An 11,733-nucleotide genomic window follows, 5' to 3' on the forward strand; every position below is an offset into this window, starting at 1 on the left:
GGATCCTTGCGTGGGCCCTTGCGCTTCGCACCACTTGACTTAACCCGCTGGGCTACCGCCCAACCCCCCTCCGCTACTTTCTATCCTATCAAATAAAATAAATTTTAGAAAAAAACAGATCATAGAAAGCCCATTCACCTTTTCCCCTTTGGCTACAGCAAAGATTTCCCTCCCCTATTTTAAATTTGTAGACTATTGGTGCCCAGATTGAAACAATGAGCAGTTCCTGTATTCATCATTCCAAAAGGACATTTTAAAACTTATTTACTTGACATACACAGGGAGAAATACAAAGGAAATAAACAGATGGAGAGAAAAAAAAGACATTTGGAGAACTGCTACAACATTCCTGAAGCTTTCCCCCTGCAGGTGGGAGCCAGGAGCTCGAACCTAGGTCTTTGAGCATGTGTATGCAATCAGATGCGCCACCACCTGGTTTTTTTGGTTTTGGTTTTATTTGTTTGTTCTACATTTTACCGAAACTAAAAGGTTTTTGCTTCTCAAATAATTTAAAGAACTAACTAGGATCACAATTGGAAAATTGTGAGATTTTATCCAAGTGACAAACAATGTGCATTGCTTTCAGATCTGGCTCTGTGGCTTAGTTGGTTAAAGTGCCTGTCTAGTAAACAGGAGATCCTGGGTTCAAATCCCAGCAGAGCCTCTTGTATTTTAAGATCAATAGAAGTCTGCTGCAGGAAAAATAGGCTACACAAGAAGGAAAAGAAGAGGAGTTGGGTGCTGGTTCGCCTGACTGAGCACCTGTGTTACAATGCATGAAGACCCAGGCTTGAGCCCCCTGTCTCTCCCCACTTGCAGTGGGAAAAGCAGGTGTCTGTCATTTTCTGTTTCCTCTTTCCCCTCAATTTCTGGTTGTCTCTATCAAATAAATAAAGACAATTTAAAAAGAAGGAAGGAGAAAACGTTCTCTTTTTCTCTCATAAGTAAGTAAACCTTAAATAACACATATCTTCTCAGAGTTATTTTTATTGCATTTTTTAAAGATGTTTTTATTTATATTTTTTTAAGATTTTATTTATTTATTAATAGAAAGACAGGAGGAGAGAGAGAAAAAGAACCAGACATCACTCTGGCACATGTGCTGCTGGGGATCGAACTCAGGACCTCATGCTTGAGAGTCCAAAGCTTTATCACTGTGCCACCTCCCGGTCCACATAGATTTTTTTTTAATTTTTTATTTATTTTCCCTTTTGTTGCCCTTGTTGTGGTTATTGATGTCGTTGTTGTTGGATAAGACAGAGAGAAATGGAGAAAGGACAGGAAGACAGAGAGGGGGAGAGAAAGATAGACACCTGCAGACCTACTTTACCACCTGTAAAGTGACTCCCCTGCAGATGGGGAGCCAGGGGCTCGAACCAGGATTCTTTTTTTTTTTTTTTTTTTTTTTATGGAGACTCAGAGTTGCACTTGGTGAGTCTCTGGGGAGTCCTTTCCTCCCTTCAGCTGTCCCCTTGTTGGTGGAGCAGACTGAAGGTGGTGTCTCCACTGATAAACTGTTGAACTGTTAGCAGTCACTTAATCTCTCCTTAGGCCCCTTCGAACCAGGATTCTTATGCCAGTCCTTGCACTTTGTGCCACGTGCGCTTAACCCACCTGCGCCACTGCCAGACTCCCAGATTTTTTTTTATTTTATTAATGAGAAAGAAATGTGGAGAAAGAGAGAACCAGACATCACTTTGGTACATGTGCTGCTTGGGATTGAACTCAGGACCTAATGCTTGAGAGTCCAATGCTTTATCCATAGTGCCATCTCTCCAGGCACTAAAAGTTTTCTTTTAAGTAATCCTAAACAATTACAATATGTCTTTTCTAAAGGAATTTATCTCTTAATTAAATATTATTTATTTTAGGCTGGAAATAGGATATGATGGTTATGCAAAATAAGTTTAAGAGATAATTCACTTGTGGGGCCAGGCAGTGATGTACCAAGTTAAACATGCACACACTATAGTGCAAAAGGACCAGGTTCAAATCCCTGATTCTCACCTGCAGGAGGAAATTATCAAGAGTGGTGAAGCAGGGCTGCAGGTATCTCTATGTCTCTCCCCTTCACTATCTACCCCTTCCCTCTCAATTTATCTGTCGCTATCCAAATACACACACACACACACACACACACACATATGATATTTTTAACTTGTGGTCTGTGAAGTGGTACAGTGAATAAAAGCACTGGACTCTCAAGCATGAGGTCCAGAATAGCACATGTACCAGAATAAGTCTTCAATTCTCTTTCTCTCTCTTGTTAACAAATACTTTTTTTTTTATAAAAGAAAGATATAATTAACTTTTCAATTTTCTGACCTTTGCACATGGAAAAAATTCTAACATCTTGGTATACCCCAGGTATGATATTTATTTATCAACTCATTGCTGAAACTCTAAGGTTGATCCTTCCTGCATCTCCATCTAAGGATCTTGGTTACCTACCTTGAGCTGATCTTTATATAAAAGAGTCTGGGATGGGGGAAGTATTCAGGTCCTGGAACATGGTAGAGGAGGAACAAAGTGTGTGTGTGGGGGGGAACTTAGACTGCTAGTAGGAAAACTGAGAAATGTTACACATGTACAGCACTTATAGTGGGTTTTCTCTTTCATTCTTTTGCCTATGGATTTTTCATTTCAGAGAAATCACTAGTAAACTATCTAATGACCCAACTTAACCAACTAGAAACAGAGCAACAAAGAGAACTCATTCAGATGAGAGAGGAAATATTACAATAGATGTGGTAAAGATAAAAAGGGTCATGACAGTGGTCCAGGAGACGGCACAGTGGATAAGGCTTTGGACTTTCAAGCATGAGGTCCCGAGTTCAGTTTCCGGGAGCACATGTACCAGAGTGATGTCTGGTTCTTTCTCTCTCTCCTGTCATTTCTCATGAATAAATAAATAAAATCTTTAAAAAAAAACATAAAAAGGGTCATGACAGACAATTATGAGCATCTACATGGAAATAAATTTCACAATTTAGAAGAGATGGACACATTCTGAGAGCCCTACCAACTGCCAACCTAGCCACAAGCGAAGTAGAGAAATTTAACAGGCCAATCACTACTAAAGAAATTGAAACTGGGTCCAGGTGGTGGCACACCTGCTTAAGTGCACATATTACAATGCACAAGGACCTAGCTTTGAGCCCCCAGTCCCACCTACAGAAAGAAAGCTTTGAAAGTGGTGAAGCAGTACTGTAAGTGTCTCTCTGTCTCTCTCTTTCTCTGTCTCTCTCCCCCTTCTGTCTCTATTTCTGGCTTTCTCTATCAAATAAATAAAGATTTAAAATCAGAAAAAGAAAAGAAATTGAAACTAATCAAAAGCCTTCCCATGAACAAAAGCCCAGGTCCAGATGGCTATACTATTGAATTTTATAAGACATTCAAAGAAAACTGACACCAATTCTCCTCAGACTCTTCCAGAATAGAAGAAGGAACATTCCCAAACTCATTTTATGAGGCTAATATCACTCTGATCCCCAAATTAAGAAAGGACTCAACCAAAATAGAAAACTATCTAGGTCTATATTTCTGATAAACATTGATGCAAAAATCCTCAACAAAACCTTGGCTAATCAAATCCAAAAACATAAATCCATCAAGATCAAGTGGGATTCACCCCTTAGAAACATTGATAGTTCAATATCTGCAAGTCAATCAATGTAACCCACTATGTCAACAATTAAAAAGATAATAATCACATGATCTTATCAATTGATGCAGAGAAGCATTTGATAAGGTCCAACACCCATTTATCACAAAAGCCCTCAAGAAATTGGGAGTGGAAGGGAAAGTCCTTAACATAATAAAGGCAATATAAGACAAACTCACAACTACCACCATACTCAGTAGGGAAACATTGAAACCTTTCCCCCTAAAATTAAGAACTAGGCAAGGATAGCCACTCTCATCACTTCTATTCAATAGAAGCCCTCATCATTACAATTGGGCAAGAAAGAGATATAAAAAGGAATTCAAATTGGAAAGGAGGAAGTTAAATTATCATTATTTACAGATGATATGCTGTTATACTTAAAGGATCCCCAAAACTGCCAAAAAAACTACTGGACATAATCAATAAATTCAGTAAAGTAGCAGGTTACAAAATCAATATTCATAGATCTGTGGCACTTCTCTCTGTTGTTTTTTTTTTTTTTTTAATTTCTTTATTGGGGAATTAGTGGTTTTACAGTCAACAGTAAAATACAATAGTTTGTACATGCATACACTTTTCAGTTTTCCATAGAACAATTCAACCCCCAAATAGGTCCTCCTCTGCCATCATGTTCCAAGACCTGAGCCCTCCCCAATACCCTGGAGTTTTTTACTTTGATGCAATACACCAATGCCAGTCAAGTTCTGCTTTGTGTTTTCCCTTCTGTTCTTGTTTTTCAGCTTCTGTCTATGAATAAAATCATCCCATATTCATCCTTCTGTTTTTGACTTGTCTCACTTGACATCATTCCTTCAAGTTCCATCCAAGTGGCATTTCTTTATACAGAAGATAGACTATAGGAAAGGGGATTCAAGGAAGCAAACCCATTTACAACTGAGTCCAAAAAGATAAAATACCTAGGAATAAAACTTAAAAAGAAGGTGAAGGACCTTTTCAAGGAAAACTGTAAGATATTGTTGAAAGAAATAGAAGATGACACAAAGAAATGGAAGGACTAGAAGAATAAATATCATTAAAATGGCAATCCTGCCAAAAGCAATCAATGCAAGCCTGATTAAAGTACCAACGACATATTTCAAGAAAACTAAACAACTTTTTCACAGATTTGTGTGGAACTATTAAAAAGCATAAACATCAGGAGCACTCCTGAAGAAAAAAGAAGAAAAATGGAGACGCTGTCATAATTCCTGGCTTGAGTTTGTATTACAAAGTAATAGTAGTTAAAACAGTGTGGTATTGGAACAAAAATGGACATATGGACCAATGGAACAGTATAGAGAGCCCAAAACTAAACCCACATATGTATAGACAAATTATACAGGATAAAAGGGCCACACTGCCCAATGAGGGGAAAAAAAGCCTCTTCAACAGATGGTGTTGGGGGAATTGGACAACCACATGTAGAAAAATAAAACTAGTGGTCCCGGAGGTGGTGCAGTGGATAAAACGGTCTCTCAAGCATGAAGTTCTGAGTTCAATCCCAGGCAGCACATGTACCAGAGTGATGTCTGGTTCTTTCTCTCTCTCCTACCCCTCTCATTAATAAATAAGTAAAATATTAAAAAAAAGAAAAAGAAAATTAGGCCATTACCTAAAATCATGCACCAAAATTAACTAACTCAAAATGGACCAAAGAGCTGGATATTAGACCTGAATCTATAAACTACATAGAATAATACATTGGTGAAATGTTTCAGGACCTTAACAGTAAAGATGTATTTGGAGACTCCACCCCACAGGCAAGGGATAATGAACAAATAGGACTATATCAAATTGAAAAACAGATACACACACACACACATATCAAAATAAAATTTCATATGGATAAATGGTAAACCCACCAAATGGGAAAAGATATTGCACACTACACTTCAGATAAGTGGTTGATATCAAACATCTGTAAGGAACTCAGACAGCTGAACAAAAAGACAAAGAACAGCCCCAAAAAATTGGACAGAGATATGAATAGACAGATCTCTAAGAAGAGAGACACATGGCCCACAGACATATGCAGAAGTGCTCCAATTTATTCATCATTAAAGAAACACTCCGAGGTGGAAGGTAGATAGTATAATGGTTATGCAAACAGACTCTCATGCCTGAGGCTCCAAAGTCCCAGGTTCAGTCCCCCCACACTGTCATAAACCAGAGCTGAGCAGTGCTCTGGTAAAAAAAAAAAAAAAAAAAAAGAAATACTCCCAGAGGGATAAAGAATAGGAAAGCTTTCAAGGGAGGGGGTTGGATATGGAGTTCTGGTGGTGGGAATTGTGTGGAGTTGTACCAATCTTAACCTATGGTCTTTTCAATATTTCCATTTTATAAACAAAAAAAATTTTAAAGGGGGAGCGGGGGTAGATAGCATAATGATTATGCAAAAGGACTGTCATGCTTGAGACTCCAGAGTCACAGATTTAATCCCCTGCACTACCATAAGCCAGCTCTAGAGCTGATCAATGCTCTGGTAAAAAAACAAAACAAACAACAACTGTATTTCCACTTATTTCATGCCCAGCTTCAATCCTTGCTCACCCTCCCCCCCAAAAAAAGAAAAGACCATTACCATTCCATTCAATTACCAATGAGAATGTATCATTTATAATCTCTATATAACCATAGTTCTCTTTATCTGTTGAATTTCAGATCCGGTATCATTTTCTCTAGAGAATCATCAGATTTTTATATTCTTTTTTTATAAATATATTTATTTTCCCTTTTGTTGCCCTTATTGTTTATTATTGTAGTTATTATTGTTGTTGTTGTTGTTATTGATGTCGTCGTTGTTAGGTAGGACAGAGAGAAATGGAGAGAGGAGGGGAAGACAGAGAGGGGGAGAGAAAGATAGACACCTGCAGACCTGCTTCTCAGCCAGTGAAGCCAGCCCCTGCAGGTGGGGAAGGGAGGGGGCTGGAACCAGGATCCTTAGGCCGGTCCCTGCGCTTCGCACCACGTGCCCTTAACCTACTATGCTATCACCTGACTCCCAGATTTTATTTTCTAAATAAACTTATGAATATTCTAGTAAATGAATTTTGGGGATATTTCTGCAAATAAATGAAAATACTAATTTCAACAAGATTAGTCAAAACCTAAAATATCATGAAGCTTTCATGTCTCTTCTACCACTGTTGTTTCCGTAGTGTAGTGGTTATCACGTTCGCCTAACACGCGAAAGGTCCCCGGTTCGATACCGGGCGGAAACAATACTTGCTTTGCTTTTTAGATTTCTTTATTAATGAAAGAAAGAACCACAGCATGACTGTGGCACATGTGATGCCAGATATTAAACTCGAGACTTCATTTTTAAAAGTTTCACTGTCTCACCCAACTCCGGAGCTAGTATTTATCTGTGAATGTCTGCGGATAAAATGTTTTTAATTGCTGCAGTTTTCTAAAAGAAAAATAGGACCTTGAAAAGACATTAAAGGGAAAAACTAAATATAGAAAGTGAAGATGATTTCACTACTGTAGGAAGAGAAAGGGAAAAACCTGATGTGAAGAAATCCCAAGGACTTGGAGGGTAATGAGAAATTACTCAAAACATTAATCCTGTTCCTAGGACCACCCCCTCTCATGCAGCCCTGAAGAAAATGGGGATTTGCATACTTTAAGACAAAAGGAGAATCGAATGTTTTCTCCTTTACGGGAAAAGTTAAGAATAATAGGTGCCTGGATCGAAGCAGTGTTTCCTAAAACAGATTTAATATATTGTTTTCCTTACAGTGTGGGCATATGAAAAATTATAGTCAAATACATGGGTTCTTGTTTTAGTCGTTGAAGTAACTGATAAGTGAAAATTGTTTTTATTATTCTTATTACTTTTATATCTAAATGCAAGTTAGAGGTTGACGGTTTTTTAAGAAACCCCAGTAATCAATGCTTTCATCCTTTCATTCACAACAGATGGTAAATAAGTTATTTTTCTTTAGTCTAACGAGCAGCTAGGTTCACCTAAGGCTGTGATGGCCGAGTGGTTAAGGCGTTGGACTCGAAATCCAATGGGGTCTCCCCGCGCAGGTTCAAATCCTGCTCACAGCGTTTTCTGAGTTTTTCTATGCTTGACTTCAAATATAAGATTTCTCAAACATAAAATTAACTCCATGTTGCCCAGGAAATAATACACAGAGGGAGATTGCCAACTACTACCAGTTTTAAATTCTGTCATTCTCTTTTCATTGTTTGAAAGTCTGTTAACCCTCCCAGAGTTAACATTGTTTACAAGAAATAAAGTCCAGATTTAGAGTGTACTCAGAAATTGTGCCAACTTTAGGTGAAATTTAAAATCTGATGTTTGATCATAGCAGAAAAGAAGAACATTATGGAAACAATTTCCTCACTCTGACTATACAGAATCATCAGGTTGTTTTAAAAGTAGTAATCTTTAGCCTCTAAAGACTAGTGAAATTAAAATTTTGAGTACTATTCCATCATCTTTACCACATTTACTCTTTGAGAGCTTTATACCAACAAGAAAACTGAGGTACAGGAAAAAAGCTTTGCCTTTTCAAGGCCATACAAAGTGTTTTATCGGAGAAAATTACTCTTTTTTTTCCACCCTGCCCTTTGAAGTACCTGTTTTTCTTTTTCTTTTTTTTTTTTCCTGATTTTTTTTTTATTGGGATGTTTTTCTTTTTCTTTTTTAAATGTTTTATTATCTTTGGAAACGACTCTTACAAGCACATTTACACGTTCAATTGTCTTACCTCCTTTGAACAGGTAAGATAAATTTTAATTATATATTTGTTAGTAAGTGATTTCCTAATTTCTTTTTTAAATTTATTCCCTTTTGTTGCCCTTGTTGTTTTATTGTTGTAGTTATTATTGTTGTCGGATAGGACAGAGAAGAAATGGAGAGAGGAGGGAAAGGAAGACAGAGAAGGGGAGAGAAAGACACCTGCAGACCTGCTTCACCGCTTGTGAAGTGATACCCCTGCAGGTGGGGAGCTGGGGAATCAAACCGGGATTCTTACGCGGGTCCTTGCGCTTTTGCACAACGTGCGCTTAACCCCCTGCGCTACCGCCAAACTCTCCCAATTTCCTAATTTCTATATTTCTTTGTCTATTAACATTCATTAAAATGCATACTGAGGGCTGGTGATACAACATAGTTGGTTATGCAAAGGACTTTCATGCCTGAGGCTATTCATTCAACCCCGCCCTGCTACCATAGCTCTGAACAGTGCTTTCCTCTCTCTCTTCATTAAAATAAATACTCAAGGACCAGAAAAAGGATCCCGGTTCGAGCCCCGGCTCCCCCACCTGCAGGGGCGTTGCCTCACAGGCAGTGAAGCAGGTCTGCAGGTGTCTTTCTCTCCCCTTTTCTGTCTTCCCCTCCTCTCTCCATTTCTCTCTGTCCTATCCAGCAACGATGACATCAATAATAACTACAACAATAAAAATCAACAAGGGCAACAAAAGGGAATAAATAAATAAATAAATATTTAAACATAAATAAATAAATACTTTAAAAATTAAAATAAATATTTAAAAAATGAAAATAATGATATTTAAAGCAAGAATTGGAGGTATAGAAGTCATGGGAGCTCTCGGCACTCTAGATAGAGGCAGAATGAACAGGCCTGAGGGTGGGGAGCAATCACTGTCAAATTAGGAGGAATGGGGAGGACTCCTCTACTCAAAGATCACTGACATGTAGGAGAATTTCCAATTGCATTCTCGCTTGATGTCTCAGATTAACTAAAGTTGCCCAGGTATACTGTCCCAGATAGAGTGTACTATAGGGGAGTCTGTCTAGCTGTGAACACACTAGAAAGACATGGTCATTTTACTACAGCATTGTGTGCACCTTTTTACATCTTAAAGGGAATGGCTTTAGGTGACAGTAAAGTGACAACTCGACATGAAGTAGACATTTTCTTTAGGACAGGAATACAGACACAGAAATTTGGAATATGATGGTGCTAAAGAGGTTGTCTTGTTCTTTGTACTATGTTTTAACTATCCAAGTCACTCGGAGCTCTCAGTCTATTTTTCTTAATTGAAACTCGGTAAAAGCAGCGAAATAGGGAGTCGGGCAGTAGCGCAGCGGGTTAAGTGTAGGTGGTGCAAAGCGCAAGGACCAGAGTAAGGATCCCGGTTCCAGCCTCTTGCTCCCCACCTGCAGGGGTTGTCGCTTCACAGGCGGTTTCTTTCTCTCCTCTGTCTTCCCCTCCTCTCTCCATTTCTCTCTGTCCTATCCAACAACGATGACATCAATAACAACTACAACAATAAAACAACAAGGGCAACAAAAGGGAATAAATAAATTAATAATAAAAAAGCTCCGAAATAGTATTGTCTCCTGAAATTTTTCTAATAAGTAAGTGTAATTTGTAACTCTTAACTTTTCCTTTCGTAAAGAACATCAGTTTTGAAATAAATCCTAAGTTTAAATAAATGTACTCAACACTAAAAAAAAAAAAAAGAAAGAAAGAAAAAGAAATCCATATCTCTTCCACACTACTTCCTCAACTTTTTTTTTTTTATTGTATTTATTAATGAGAAAGGAGGAGAAAAAGGTCCATGTACTACCAGGGATTGAACTCAGGACCTCATGCTTGAGAGTCCAGTACTTTATCCACTATACAATCTCCCAGACCACTGTTCCCTCAATCTTCAGTAGTCTTCCTATGATTTATATATTACTTTTAAAAAGCTTTAATCATTTAATCAAATTTATCATTTATTTGAGAATATGACTGGTCTGCCAATGTCCATGTTCTGCAGAGAAGCAACTACAGAAGCCAAAACTCCCACATTCTGTACCCTCAAAAGAACTTTAGTCCATATTCTTCAAGGGATAAATAATAAGGAAAGATGACCAGAGAGCACTGAACCCCAATTCTACCAGGACCCAAAGTGTTTGTCACCAGAAATTTTTTTTTAATATTTTATTTATTAATGAGAAACATAGGAGGAGAGAAAGAACCAGGCATCACCCTGGCACATGTGCGGCCAGGGATTGAGCTCAGGACCTCATGCTTGAGAGTCCGATGCTTTATCCACTGCACCACCTCCCGGACCACCAGAAATCTTATTTTTATTTTATCACCAAAGAGAAGCAAATCAGGAAAACAACAGAGGAAGTCAGGCAATCTGAGAGAGAAAAGGAAAACAGGAAGGACATTTGGAAGTAGTATTAAGTGTAGGAATGACTTAGAAAGGAACTGAAGGCAGATAGTACCATAGAAAAATAATGGGGGGGGGAGAGATAGAGATAGACAGTTATAAAATCAGCCAATATCAGTACCCTTGAGAGAACTACTGTAGTTTCCAGTGGAGGGGATGGGAATACAGAATTCTCATGGTGGGAATGGTGTGGAATTATATCCCTATTATTTAATAATTTTGTAAATCAATATTTTTAATGTTTATTTATTTATTCCCTTTTGTTGCTTTTGTTGTTTTATTGTTGTAGTTATTATTGTTGTTATGGAAGTCATTGTTGATGGATAGGACAGAGAGAAATGGAGAGAGGAGGGGAAGACAGAGAGGGGAAGAGAAAGATAGATACCTGCAGACCTGATTCACCACTTGTGAAGCGACCCCCTGCAGGTGGGGATCAGGGAGGTCTAACCGGATCCTTGCGCTTTGCTCCATGTGCGCTTAAGCTGCGCAACCATCTGGCACCCAGACCCAGCTGTTATTAAAAAGTGCATTGTTGGGAGTCAGACGGTACCGCCTCACGTAAATCAATATTAAGTCACTAGGTGTATTGCACCAAAGTAAAGGACTCTGGGGGAAGAGAGACTTTCAGATCTATTTATTGTATGGGGGTCAGGGTTGGGAAACAGTCCTTTGATGATGGGAGTGGTGTGAAACCATATTCCTATTAATTTATAATCTTATAAATCACTATTAATTCAATATGACAAGGAAAATATATTAAATATTTCAAGTTCCATAACTACATTTTAGTCTGAGAATTTATTATTTATTTAGTCTTAGTGTTGTTTAATGTATAAGATTTGTAAACTGAATTCTGACTTTAGGCTTAAATTGTTTAAGCAATTCTAAATAGAAGTTCTTTTATTATTGTTATTCTTGTT

At 38.0% G+C, this 11,733-nt stretch overlaps 3 non-coding genes across 3 annotated transcripts; all 3 read left to right on the top strand.

The window, feature by feature from the left end:
- The first annotated feature begins 590 nt into the window (after positions 1-590).
- TRNAT-AGU (transfer RNA threonine (anticodon AGU)) lies at positions 591-664 on the top strand. Its single transcript has one exon. It is a non-coding gene; the product is annotated as a tRNA-Thr (tRNA).
- Positions 665-6,815: 6,151 nt separating this feature from the next.
- On the top strand, positions 6,816-6,888 carry TRNAV-AAC (transfer RNA valine (anticodon AAC)). The gene has a single exon. It is a non-coding gene; the product is annotated as a tRNA-Val (tRNA).
- A 753-nt stretch (positions 6,889-7,641) lies between these two features.
- Positions 7,642-7,723, top strand: TRNAS-CGA (transfer RNA serine (anticodon CGA)). Its single transcript has one exon. It is a non-coding gene; the product is annotated as a tRNA-Ser (tRNA).
- The last annotated feature ends 4,010 nt before the right edge of the window (positions 7,724-11,733 follow it).

The sequence above is a fragment of the Erinaceus europaeus genome, chromosome 4, assembly GCF_950295315.1.
Source record: "Erinaceus europaeus chromosome 4, mEriEur2.1, whole genome shotgun sequence".
Taxonomy (NCBI): Eukaryota; Metazoa; Chordata; class Mammalia; order Eulipotyphla; family Erinaceidae; genus Erinaceus; species Erinaceus europaeus.